Source organism: Cherax quadricarinatus, unplaced genomic scaffold (assembly GCF_038502225.1).
Source record: "Cherax quadricarinatus isolate ZL_2023a unplaced genomic scaffold, ASM3850222v1 Contig10, whole genome shotgun sequence".
Classification (NCBI taxonomy): Eukaryota; Metazoa; Arthropoda; class Malacostraca; order Decapoda; family Parastacidae; genus Cherax; species Cherax quadricarinatus.
Window position 1 is genome coordinate 23,602 of NW_027195036.1, and position 13,215 is coordinate 36,816.

A 13,215-nucleotide genomic window follows, 5' to 3' on the forward strand; every position below is an offset into this window, starting at 1 on the left:
AAATCTAAGGCAAAAACAACATCCAGTACTGGACCTCTGGTTAAACGAGATGGAACTTAAATATGACTTAGTATTTAGTGAGCCGTTAATCAGGCTAAGGGTCGACAAGCTACATGATTTTTTTATAACCGAGACTCAAAATATGGTAATTCAAGAATTCTGGATATAACCCTAACAGCACAGGACTTCGAAAAATTAATAAATGACATAGCCATGCACTCTGCCTCAGGCCCAGACTCCCGGAACTCCATGTTCATCAAGAACTCCAAGAAACCCCTTTCACGTATCTTAAATATTCTATGGAGAGGGAGCATGGACACAGGGGTCATCCAACACTCGCTAACAACAACAGACATTGCCCCACTCCACAAAGGTGGCAGTGAAGCAACTGCAAAGAATTACAGACCAATAGCACTAACGTCCCACATCATAAAAATCTTCGAAAGGGTTCTAGGAAACAAGATCGCCATCCACTTAGATACCCATTAGTTACACAACCCAGGGCAGTATGGGTTTAGAGCAGGCCGCTCCTGCCTGTCCTAACTACTGGACCACTATGACATAGTCTTGGGAGCACTGGAGGACAAACAAAATGTATACACAGCCTTTGCGAAAACCTTCGACAAGTGCAACCATGGTGTAATAGCACACAAAAAACTTGATAAAGGAATAACAGGAAAAGTTGGTAGATGGAGGTATAACTTCGTAACAAATAGAACACAAAGAATAACAGTAAACAAAATCAGTGGTGGCTACAGTGAAAAGCTCTGTTCCACAAGGTACAGTACTCCTTCCCATCCTGTTCCTCATCTATATATCTGACACTGCTACTGCTAAATACAAAGCATGGCGAAGGTATAAGAGACATCCTACCACCTATAACAGGAATTTGCACAGGCAAGCCTGTAGGCATATGGGTGACGTTCAAAAGTGGGCCATTGCTAAATGGGAGGTGGACACTAAAAGAAAGCTAGCATCAGGTAGGGTAGGCTCCAAAACCTGGTGGTCCCTGGTCAAGGACAGACAAGGTTTTCTGCCTTATGAACTCATTCCACCTCTAAATCGACAGGATGGGACCACCTCTACTAGTAGTCAAGAGAAGGCGGACCTCTTTGCTGAACACTTTGCTACCAAAATGCAAGTTCCTGATCCAGCAAGGGACCCTCCTTGGCTAGCTGCAAGAACTGTGTCAAAACTGTCAGTGGTGACAATAAGGCAGGAGGAGGTGCATTTCCTTTTTAAATCGCTTGACCAAGAAAAGGCTGTGGGCCCAGACAAGTTGAGTCCAAGATTGCTGAGAAGATGTGCAGACCAGCTAGCAGCACCTCTAACTCGCATCTTTCAGCACTGCCTAGTACAGTGTAAATGGCCCTCTCTATGGAAAGAGGCAAATGTAGTCCCTGTTCACAAAAAGAAGAGCAGAGCAGAAATCAGCAACTACAGACCAGTGTCACTCCTGTCAATCACTGGTAAGATCCTTGAGACAATAATCTCAAGACAAATGACAGAGTTTTTTGACTACCACTCACTACTTTGTGATCGTCAATATGGCTTCAGGAAAGGTTACTCTGCTGCTGATCTGTTGTTAAACCTCTCCACTAAGTGGCACTAGTCACTGGAGGAATCCAAAGTCAGCTGTGTGGTAGCACTGGACATTGCTGGCGCTTTCGACCGGGTGTGGCACCAGGGCCTCTTAGCAAAACTTCAAGCACTGGGAATTGCAGGCCCTACGCTATGTCTCCTCAGTGATTACCTTCATGGTAGATCTCTAAGTGTAGTTCTCAATGGAACGGAATCAGCAAGACATCCTATTGGGTCAAGTGTTCCACAAGGAAGCGTGCTGGGACCATTGTTATGGAATGTCTACTTCAACGACCTTCTTCATCTCATCCCAGAATCACATGCATATGCAGACGACTGTACACTGACATTCACTTATCCAAGAGAAGAAATGCCAGCTGCTCTAAGCTACATCAATCACCAGCTGAGAGCTATATCAGCTTGGGGAAATAGATGGCAAGTAACATTTGCACCTGACAAAACACAAATGATGATCGTCTCTAGGCACCATGATGGTAATGCTGGTGCAGTAGTAAGGATGAATGGGAGGGTGTTGGCACCTGGAGAAGAAGTTGATATCCTTGGGGTGAAATTTGACTCCAAACAAACCACGAAGAACCATGTTGTAAATCTTGCAAACAAGGCAGTCAGGAAGCTTACAGAACTTCGCCGTATCTCGCATCTGCTTGACAGTAGGGGTTGCAAGATTCTGTACGAGGCACAAGTACGCTCACACCTTGAGTATGCTCCACTTTCTTGGTTCGCCTGCCCCCCCCCCTCTCATCTGCGACTGCTTGACAGAGTAGAGAACAGAACAAGACGTCTCATCTCTCGCCTGGACCCATCCTGGATAGATCTGTCATTTCAGCAGAGCCTTCAACATAGGAGGGATGTGGGTGGCCTTAATGTTATGTACAAGGCCAATATTGTCAAAGTGCCACACTTGGATCCACTTCGAGGACAGCGTGAAACAAGCTTTTATGCCACAAGACGGGCAGAAAGCAGCAACTTCACTCTGGCTGTATCCTTCTCCAGAACATCACTCCATCTGAGATCATATATACCTAGGATGACTCAAGTATGGAACACATTCGTACAGCATTATGATGTCAACGAGATAAAGTCAGTTGATCAAATGAAAATGCTGGCCCACAGATGGCTCCAATTTCATCTTGTTCCCTACTTGTATGTCTCATAACAATAAAAATGCTTTCAAATGAGCTGATGTAGGTAACAGCTCTTAGCTTGCCAATAAAGTTAGGAATCCTTAACCTGTAAATAGCTTGTCAATTAAGCTAGGGATCCTTAACCTTGTCAAACCCTGTATAAAAAAAAAAAGAGATGTAAGTCACAGCACCGTGTCCTCCTTTGCTGATAATACCAGAATTTGCATGACAGTGTCATCCATTAAGGACACTGCAGATATCCAAGCGGACATTAACTAAGTCTTTAAATGGGCCTCAGAAAACAATATGAAGCTCAATGGAGACTAATTTCGATTACTCCGATATGGGAAACCCGAGGAAATAAAACTGGATCGAGTATCAAACAAATTCCAATCACACAATGGTGCAAAAACCTAATGTGAAGGACCTGGGAGTGATAATGTCAGATGATCTCACTTTCAAATGTCACAACAATGTATCCCACATTTGCTAGAAATATAATAGGATGGATAATGAAAACATTCAGAACTAGGGATGCCAAGCCAGTGACGATTCTCTTCAAATCACTTGTTCTCTATAGTCTGGAATATTGCTGTACACTATCACGGCACGTATAACTACACTTTCACGGCACGTATAACTACACTTTCACGGCACGTATAACTACACTTTCACGGCACGTATAAGTACAATAAAGCACCTAAATTACGGGAACGGTTGAAGCCCTTTGACCTGTACTCCCTGGAATGCAGACGAGAAAAATGCTTGATAATATACACTTGGAAAATCTTAGAGGGACTAGTCCCAAATCTGCACACAGAAATCGCTCCCTACAAAAGCAAAAGATTCAGCAGGAAATGCAACATCCAAAAAATGAAAAGCAGTGGCTGAATGAATATGGTAAGAGACAACATAGTAAGTGTCAAGGTTCCATGACTGTTGAACTGCCTCCCAGCAGGCACCTAAAGTCAGTACCTGATCAACCAGGCTGTGGTTCGTACGTCGGTTTGCGTGCAGCCAGCAGTAATAATCTGGTTGATCAGACCCTGATCCACCACGAGGCCTGGTCGGGCGTTGACCCCCTACAGATACACTCTAGCTAAGGCCTACCGGCCTATACTAGGCAAGTCCTCCTACGCTCGCAGCACGGTCTGAGCCAGGCTGCTTAACCAGACTGTTAGTGCTAGCGGCCCGCAGTCATGTATAACTACCACAACCTGGCTGTTTAAACACCTTCGGAAGACAGTTGTATACTTTCATCTTGAATACTTTTGCTATCTGCTACTATCATTTTAAGTAGTTTAGAACCACGAATAAAAAATAGTGACCTCTACAGTAATTGTGCCTTTGGTTCACTTTTTTTTTCACTGGGACTATTCCAGCCTTCCTCTTGTATCTCTCGAAGACTTCGTTCCAGCAGTGTGCAGACTGGAGAAGACTTCGTTCCAGCAGTGTGCAGACTGGAGAAGACTTTGTTCCAGCAGTGTGCAGACTGGAGAAGACTTTGTTCCAGCAGTGTGCAGACTGGAGAAGACTTCGTTCCAGCAGTGTGCAGACTGGAGAAGACTTCGTTCCAGCAGTGTGCAGACTGGAGAAGAGACTCTCAGATATCTTCTTTGTAAATATTATCACACAGCTTTCTGGTCTCCATTCCATGGAGCACATCCCAAAAGTTCGAGGTGTTACCAGTAATTTAGATTCTTTAGTGATTATGTGAGGACATTACATGAATACTCTCTATTTCAAGGACTGATATATCTCAATTGACTGAAAGTCGCTGTAAGAACACGACAGTATTCCAGACGTAATAGCAAGGTTTGTTTTAACACGACAGTATTCCAGACGTAATAGCAAGGTTTGTTTTAACACTACAGTATTCCAGACGTAATAGCAAGGTTTGTTTTAACACGAGAGTATTCCAGACGTAATAGCAAGGTTTGTTTTAACACGACAGTATTCCAGACGTAATAAAAAGGTTTGTTTTAACACGAGAGTATTCCAGACGTAATAGCAAGGTTTGTTGTATAACTAACATCACTTGCATCGCTTCTCTTGATTTCTGGGTTGTCAAAATCCACTTCATTTTACAGTATTTTCTTGCATTTGACTTATTATTTAATCTAAATATTACACTTGTTCCATATGTCCAATGGTTTTCTTGCGTTATATATTTGGTGATCGTTCCGAGTTGTTCTTCTTCCTGTGTCTAGGAATTTGAAATCTGTCGCCACTAAACACAATGTTTCTGCTGTCTACCCATTACAAAATATTAATAAGAAATGTTCATAGTTTCTGTGTCTTTTATTAAGGAGGTGTTAAAGATTTTTTTGGGAGTTATCCGTAAAGGATAACTCCTAAAACACCTAAAGTCGGTTCCTGACCAGCCGGGCTGTGGCTCGTACGTTGGTTTGTGTGCAGCCAGCAGCAACAGCCTGGTTGATCAGGCTCTGATCCACCAGGAGGCCTGGTCACAGACCGGGCCACGGGGGCGTTGACCCCCGGAACTCTCTCCAGGTAAACTCCAGGTAAACTCCAGTGTTTTTATTAGTTAACCATGAAGTTGAAACAAGAAAATGCTTTGCTAGATGTAAAAGTGTATTTTTTTTTTACACTGCGATCTGTTTATTAATAATCTTACTTACAGAACTAACTAAATTTTATGAGTCATTGCACCAAGGATTTGTTTATTACCTGGAGTTTACCTGGAGAGAGTTCCGGGGGTCAACGCCCCCGCGGCCCGGTCTGTGACCAGGCCTCCTGGTGGATCAGAGCCTGATCAACCAGGCTGTTGCTGCTGGCTGCACGCAAACCAACGTACGAGCCACAGCCCGGCTGGTCAGGAACCGACTTTAGGTGCTTGTCCAGTGCCAGCTTGAAGACTGCCAGGGGTCTGTTGGTAATCCCCCTTATGTGTGCTGGGAGGCAGTTGAACAGTCTCGGGCCCCTGACACTTATTGTATGGTCTCTTAACGTGCTAGTGACACCCCTGCTTTTCATTGGGGGGATGTTGCATCGTCTGCCAAGTCTTTTGCTTTCGTAGTGAGTGATTTTCGTGTGCAAGTTCGGTACTAGTCCCTCTAGGATTTTCCAGGTGTATATAATCATGTATCTCTCCCTCCTGCGTTCCAGGGAGTACAGGTTTAGGAACCTCAAGCGCTCCCAATAATTGAGGTGTTTTATCTCCGTTATGCGCGCCGTGAAAGTTCTCTGTACATTTTCTAGGTCGGCAATTTCACCTGCCTTGAAAGGTGCTGTTAGAGTGCAGCAATATTCCAGCCTAGATAGAACAAGTGACCTGAAGAGTGTCATCATGGGCTTGGCCCCCCTAGTTTTGAAGGTTCTCATTATCCATCCTGTCATTTTTCTAGCAGATTCGAAATATTATCAAATATTTTATGCAAAAATTTGTGTTGTTTATCTTCCAAAGACTTTGGTAACTTTGTCATTATGATATAATTTTTGCAACAGACACGAATTACACAATTCAGGTTAATATATTTATCTTCAATTGTGTAATTAGTGTCCCTTTACGAAATCAGTGAGATAATGTCTCCGCATCCTTTGCCAGTATTTTATTTTGTGTGTGTGATAATAGCACTTACTGTGTTTCGAAGAGAAGGACTCAGTTTCAAAGCAGTATGCTTTGAGGTTGAGTCCATCATTGTGAAACACCCTGTATTTTGGCGCAGCTCTGCCGTTACCTTTGTGACGAGGGATTGAGTGTACGTGTCGTAAGACCTCTGGGACGACTCCTCATTCTAAGCTTCTTTTCCAGAGAACACTGACTTCTCCTGCTAATGGAAGTTTGCATGTTTTATAAATACATCTTTTAGGACTTAAAGCCTTGGGAAAGAAACACAGACATAGACGTCGACAAAGACACAAACACAGAGCCACAGACACTGACAGACACACCTATATGTACAACCATATACACAATCACAGACTAGTCACAGGCACGGAGAGAAATACACTCACGCGCGTGCGCACACACACACACACACATTCGCAGATGATGTGAAGTTAATGAGGACAATTAAATCAGATGAGGATCAGGTAGGACTCCAAAGAGACCTGGACAGGCTCGACACCTGGTCCAGCAACTGGCTTCTCGAATTTAACCCCTCCAAATGCAAAGTCATGAAGATCGGGGAAGGGTAAAGAAGACCGCAGACGGAGTATAGGCTAGGTGGCCAAAGACTGCAAACCTCGCTCAAGGAGAAAGATCTTGGGATGAGTATAACACCGAGCATGTCTCCGGAAGCACACATCAACCAGTTAACTGCTGCAGCATGTGGGCGCCTGGCAAACCTGAGAATAGCGTTCCGATACCTTAGTAAGGAATCGTTCAAGACACTGTACACCGTGTACGTCAGGTCCATATTGGAGTATGTAGCACCTGTTTTGAACCCACACCTGGTCAAGCACGTCAAGAAATTAGAGAAAGTGCAAAGGTTTGCGACATGGTTAGTTCCAGAGCTAAGGGAATGTCCTACGAAGAAAGGTTGAGGGAAATCGGCCTGATGACACTGGAGGACAGGAGGGTTAGGGGAGACATGGTAACAACATGCAAAATACTGCGTGGAATAAACAAGGTAGACAGAGACAAGGTGTTCCAGAGAGGGGACACAGAAACAAGGGGCCATAACTGGAAGTTGAAGACCCAGATGAGTCAAAGGGATGTTAGGAAGTATTTCTTCAGCCACAGAGTTGTTAGAAAGTGGAACAGTCTTGCAAGCGATCTTGTGGAGGCAGGATTCATTCATAGCTTTAAGAAGAGGTATAATAAAGCTCATGGTGCAGGGAGAGTGACCCAGTAGCGGCCAGTGAAAAGGCGGGGCCAGGAGCTATGAATCAACCCCTGCAACCACAATTAGGTGAGTGTGTGTGTATATATATATATATATATATATATATATATATATATATATATATATATATATATATATATATATATATATATATATATACTCTGAAAGAATAGAGAAATTCCAAGCGCTTTCGTGACTACTCACATTATCAAGGAACTATGAAAGTAAAGCATCCAAGGAAGGTATATAAGGGGGTCTGGCCAACACCTCACTATCAGATCCCACAATGGTTAAACACCTGACGCACGCCGGCCCAACTGGACAGGTCCTTTGCACAACTCACCCACAAACTATTCTACCCAAGAAAATTTAAAAATTATTATTTGTCCAGTGTATTATTAAATTCTTCCCAAATTCTATTAATTATAAATGGATCTAATTTATATAAACCAAAGTAAATATTCATATTATTGTCAAAACTGCTTTTTATGAAACAAGATTCAATTATATTCCTCTCGACCATGGACTTGCTTGATACTACTTTCTCAACTTTTTGAAAATCAATTGGATGGTTAAAATCTCTTACATGAATAAATAGAGCATTGGAGGGTATATAAAGGCTCAGAGTGAGGTGAATACTAGTGAGGTACCATTTCGATGTTCACTAGTGGTAGTAGTAGTAGTAGTAGTAGTAGTAGTAGTAGTAGTAGTAGTGGTAGTGACAAAAGTAATACAATATGGTAGAGCAATTAATTCGTACATGAGTAAAAGGATATAATAGCATTACTTGGGTAACATAAAAAATAGGTTGGACAAATATAAACTGGAATGAGGCAGCTTGTTTCAGTGTTCGCTCTCTGTGTTTTGTGTAGTATAACAGGAGAGACTATGTGATGGCAGGGTTTACTGTTTTCAGGAGGATTCTTGCTAAGACTTCGGAGATGGTGAAGCTGCCGTTGTTTTGTTTAATTGTATTCGAAACAGCGATCAGTGCTGATTCAAGGCACTTGCGTGTGCGGAAATTAGTTTCTTTTATCACTAATTGGGCGTCTCTGAATTTCATAAGATGATTGGTGGAATTTCGGTGTTGTACGCAGGCGTTGTTTAAGTTGTCGTTCCTACATGCGTATATGTGTTCATTGAGGCGGGTGTCGAGGTTTCTTGCTGTTTCACCTACGTAGATCTTGTCACAGCCTCCACAGGGTATAGTGTAAACTCCTGCATTGACTGGTTCGTGGTGCTTGGGTTTTGTCCTGGTTAGATCCTTTATTGAAGTGGTAGAAGCGATGGCGACTCTGGTGTTAGCTTGTGAAAGTACGAACCCATCAGCACTCAACAGTGGGAGACGCTCACCAAAGACTTTCTATACAAAACCAGACAAATACTCAAACGCACTAGAGAAGGGAAGAAACTTCTGTACTTGTTACCAAGCAACCCTAAACCAGCACACATGTATGGGTTACCCAAGACCCATAAACACAATATTCCTCTCAGACCAATCACGTCAGGAATAGGCAGTGCTCCACACAAACTAGCCGGAGTTCTTGCCAAACATCTTTCCTGCCTTCTGGGGACCATCAGCCCCGCTCATCTTAAACACTCAGGCGACCTTCTCAACCGCATCCGTAACCTCTCCATCCGTAACAAGAAACTAAGCAGTTTGGATGTGACTTCCCTCTTCACAAAAGTACCTACCAAAAAAGCCATCGAGGTTCTACGACGTAAAGTCAACCAGGACCTTAATCTTCCTTTACCTCCCGGAGATTTTGTTGACTTGATTGAACTCTGTGTTAACTTCAACTGTTTTTCCTTCAATAACAAGCTCTACAAACAAACCTACGGCATGGGAATGGGGTCCCCAATAAGTGCCGTCCTAGCCAACTTATACATGGAACACCTAGAGTCCGAACACTTCGCCAACATCATCCCTTCAAGCGTCACTTGGTTACGTGGACGATGTCCTCGTAATAACTCCAAAACGTTTTGATGTACAGGATCTTCAGGCAAGGCTCAACACAGTTGAACCAGCGATTCAGTTTACACTAGAAGAAGAGTCCAATGACAAGCTACCTTTCCTCGACGTCCTCATTCACAAAGTAGACAACAACCTAAGATTTCAAGTTTATCGGAAACCCACCAATAAAAATGATCTCACACACTTCTATTCCAGTCAAGATACCAAGACCAAAAGAGGCATCATCATCGGGTTTTTCCTAAGAGCATACCGAATTTGTAGTCCTGAGTTTCTTGACGAGGAATGTACTTACATTTACCAAACATTCACTGAGTTACAATTTCCTTCTTTTTTCATCAAAGACTGCAAGAAAAGAGCTCTTCAGATCATCATTTCTCCACGCATCAACACCGCTCCCAACAAAGTTATAATTCTTCCCAACAGCCAGGTTGCACTAAACGTCTCAAAAGTACTTTCACAAGCTAACACCAGAGTCGCCATCGCTTCTACCACTTCAATAAAGGATCTAACCAGGACAAAACCCAAGCACCACGAACCAGTCAATGCAGGAGTTTACACTATACCCTGTGGAGGCTGTGACAAGATCTACGTAGGTGAAACAGCAAGAAACCTCGACACCCGCCTCAATGAACACATATACGCATGTAGGAACGACAACTTAAACAACGCCTGCGTACAACACCGAAATTCCACCAATCATCTTATGAAATTCAGAGACGCCCAATTAGTGATAAAAGAAACTAATTTCCGCACACGCAAGTGCCTTGAATCAGCACTGATCGCTGTTTCGAATACAATTAAACAAAACAACGGCAGCTTCACCATCTCCGAAGTCTTAGCAAGAATCCTCCTGAAAACAGTAAACCCTGCCATCACATAGTCTCTCCTGTTATACTACACAAAACACAGAGAGTGAACACTGAAACAAGCTGCCTCATTCCAGTTTATATTTGTCCAACCTATTTTTTATGTTACCCAAGTAATGCTTTTATATCCTTTTACTCATGTACGAATTAATTGCTCTACCATATTGTATTACTTTTGTCACTACCACTACTACTACTACTACTACTACTACTACTACTGCTACTACTACCACTAGTGAACATCGAAATGGTACCTCACTAGTATTCACCTCACTCTGAGCCTTTATATACCCTCTGTGTCCATGTATTGTTTGTAATGGCTTGATAAAGCTCCTGGAGAGCGAAACGTTGCCACAATAAATGTCACATTAGTTGCACTTGTGTCCTTTTACTTTACATGCTATATTTATGTTGTTTTAATCTTAGTTCGAGATTTTTCCCAGTTTGGCCGTAATAAACTTTATCGCAAATTTTACAAGGAATCTTATAGACACATCCATCAGAATTTTGGGGGGAATTCTTTATCAAAAGTTTTTTTTACTGTATCAAGATTTTTGAATACAACTTTAATATTAAAAGTCTTAAGAAGAGAAGACATATCAACCAAGTTTTCATGGTAAGGGAGAACCAACATATTTTTAGTTGAATAAGGTTGGTTGTCCCTTTTTGGATTGTAAAAAGTATTTCTAACAACTTTAAAAGATTTATCAATTACATTTCTTGGGTAGTTATTTCTTGGGTAGCTTTAGGTAGAGGTCGTTTTGATAAGGACCTGCCTCGTATGGGCCAGTAGGCCTTCTGCAGTGTTCCTACATTCTTATGTTCTTATGTTCTTATTACCTATTTCATAAATTTTGGATATTTCCTCATCTATGAACTCAGGACTACAAATTCGTAAAGCTCTCAAAAACATTGATGAGAAAACAGACAGTTTGACTCTATCTTGATGCGAGGAATAATAGTGGACATAGGAACAGTTATTTGTAGGTTTTCTGTAAATTTTAAATTTGAATTCATTATTACCCTTAATAATTAAAACATCTAGAAAAGGCAATGAGTTATTTTCTTCAAACTCAACAGTAAAGTTTATAGAATGGGCTAAGCTATTTAATTTTCCAAGGAAATGGTGTATATCTACATTCTGGATGCTTTACTTTCATAGTTCCTTGATAATGTGAGTAGTCACGAAAGCGCTTGGAATTTCTCTATTCTTTCAGAGTGGTTGTTTTGCATATTCTGAAATCACCTGTTTACTGTGATCTTATTGCGCATATATATATATATATATATATATTTATATATATATATATTTATATATATATATATTTATATATATATATTTATATATATATATATATTTATATATATATATATTTATATATATATATATATTTATATTTTTTTTTTTTTATCACACCGGCCGATTCCCACCAAGGCAGGGTGGCCCGAAAAAGAAAAACTTTCACCATCATTCACTCCATCACTGTCTTGCCAGAAGGGTGCTTTACACTACAGTTTTTAAACTGCAACATTAACACCCCTCCTTCAGAGTGCAGGCACTGTACTTCCCATCTCCAGGACTCAAGTCCGGCCTGCCGGTTTCCCTGAATCCCTTCATAAATGTTACTATATATATATATATATATATATATATATATATATATATATATATATATATATATATATATATATATATATATATATATATATATATATATATATATATATATATATATTTGCCAACGGTCTGCCTTGCTCAGTTCACTGCATCGGGTACCGTGCATCCGTGTAATCTGTACCGGTGTACTATCGTGCATGTACCACATTGTCTTGGTAGGTACAGTGATACATCCTCGCGTAGATGTCGTTCAGGAAGCACAGATAGGAAGTAGATGAATGGTTCAGAGAACCGACATGTTGATAAATTAGACACATGTGCAACTCTTGATGATGGACTGACCACATCGACTCAAGGTTGAGGGACTGATTACCTCATTCTCCTCCTGTTCTTCAAGATTCTCCTTTGTATGGACTGATGAAGCCACTGTGTGGCGATACGTTTCCTCAATAAAGATACCCAAGAGTTGCACATGTGTCTAATTTATCAACAGATAGGAAGCTCGTGAGACGTGTTGCGATAATCCTTTACTGGATACTGGGAATCACCGCTCCGCTGCTCGGTCCCAGACCAGATCTTCTGGTTGGTGGTCTGATCGATCACGCTGTTGGTACCTGCCTCCCTTAGCACGACACATGCACCACAGCCTGGATGATCAGGAATTGATTTTAGGAATTCGTTGAGCTACGTCTTGAAGACAACCATGTAATACTCTTTATGCAAAAAAGGAGGGTGTTAAGCATTCCTGGTCCCTTTACACTTACTGTATTTCGGTGTGCTGGTCTGGGATCAGTCCCTCCAGAATCTACCAGGCGCAAATTATCCTGTATGTTTGTCTGTGTTCTAAGGGTTACACTTCGAGGAATTTAGGTGCTCCCAGTAATTTAGATGCTTAACAAAGGCTATAAGGGCTGTGAAAATTATTGATCTGTAATTTTGCCTGCCTTAAAGAGAGCCATTATATACAGCACTCCTTCAGGCTAGAGAAAATGAGTGATATCTCTTGTTTTGAAAGTCTTAGTTGTCCAACTTATCATTATCCTTATTGCAATGTTGACATTGTTGTACTCCTTGAATGTACGATCTTCTGATATTACCACTTCCATGTTTCACACATTACACTTGCGCTCTACTGAGTGGTTTGAGTGATTTCAATTTCTAAGTGCAATTTGTCCTCACTGAACATCACTTTGTTGTCAGTAAATCGCCAGAAGAAAGA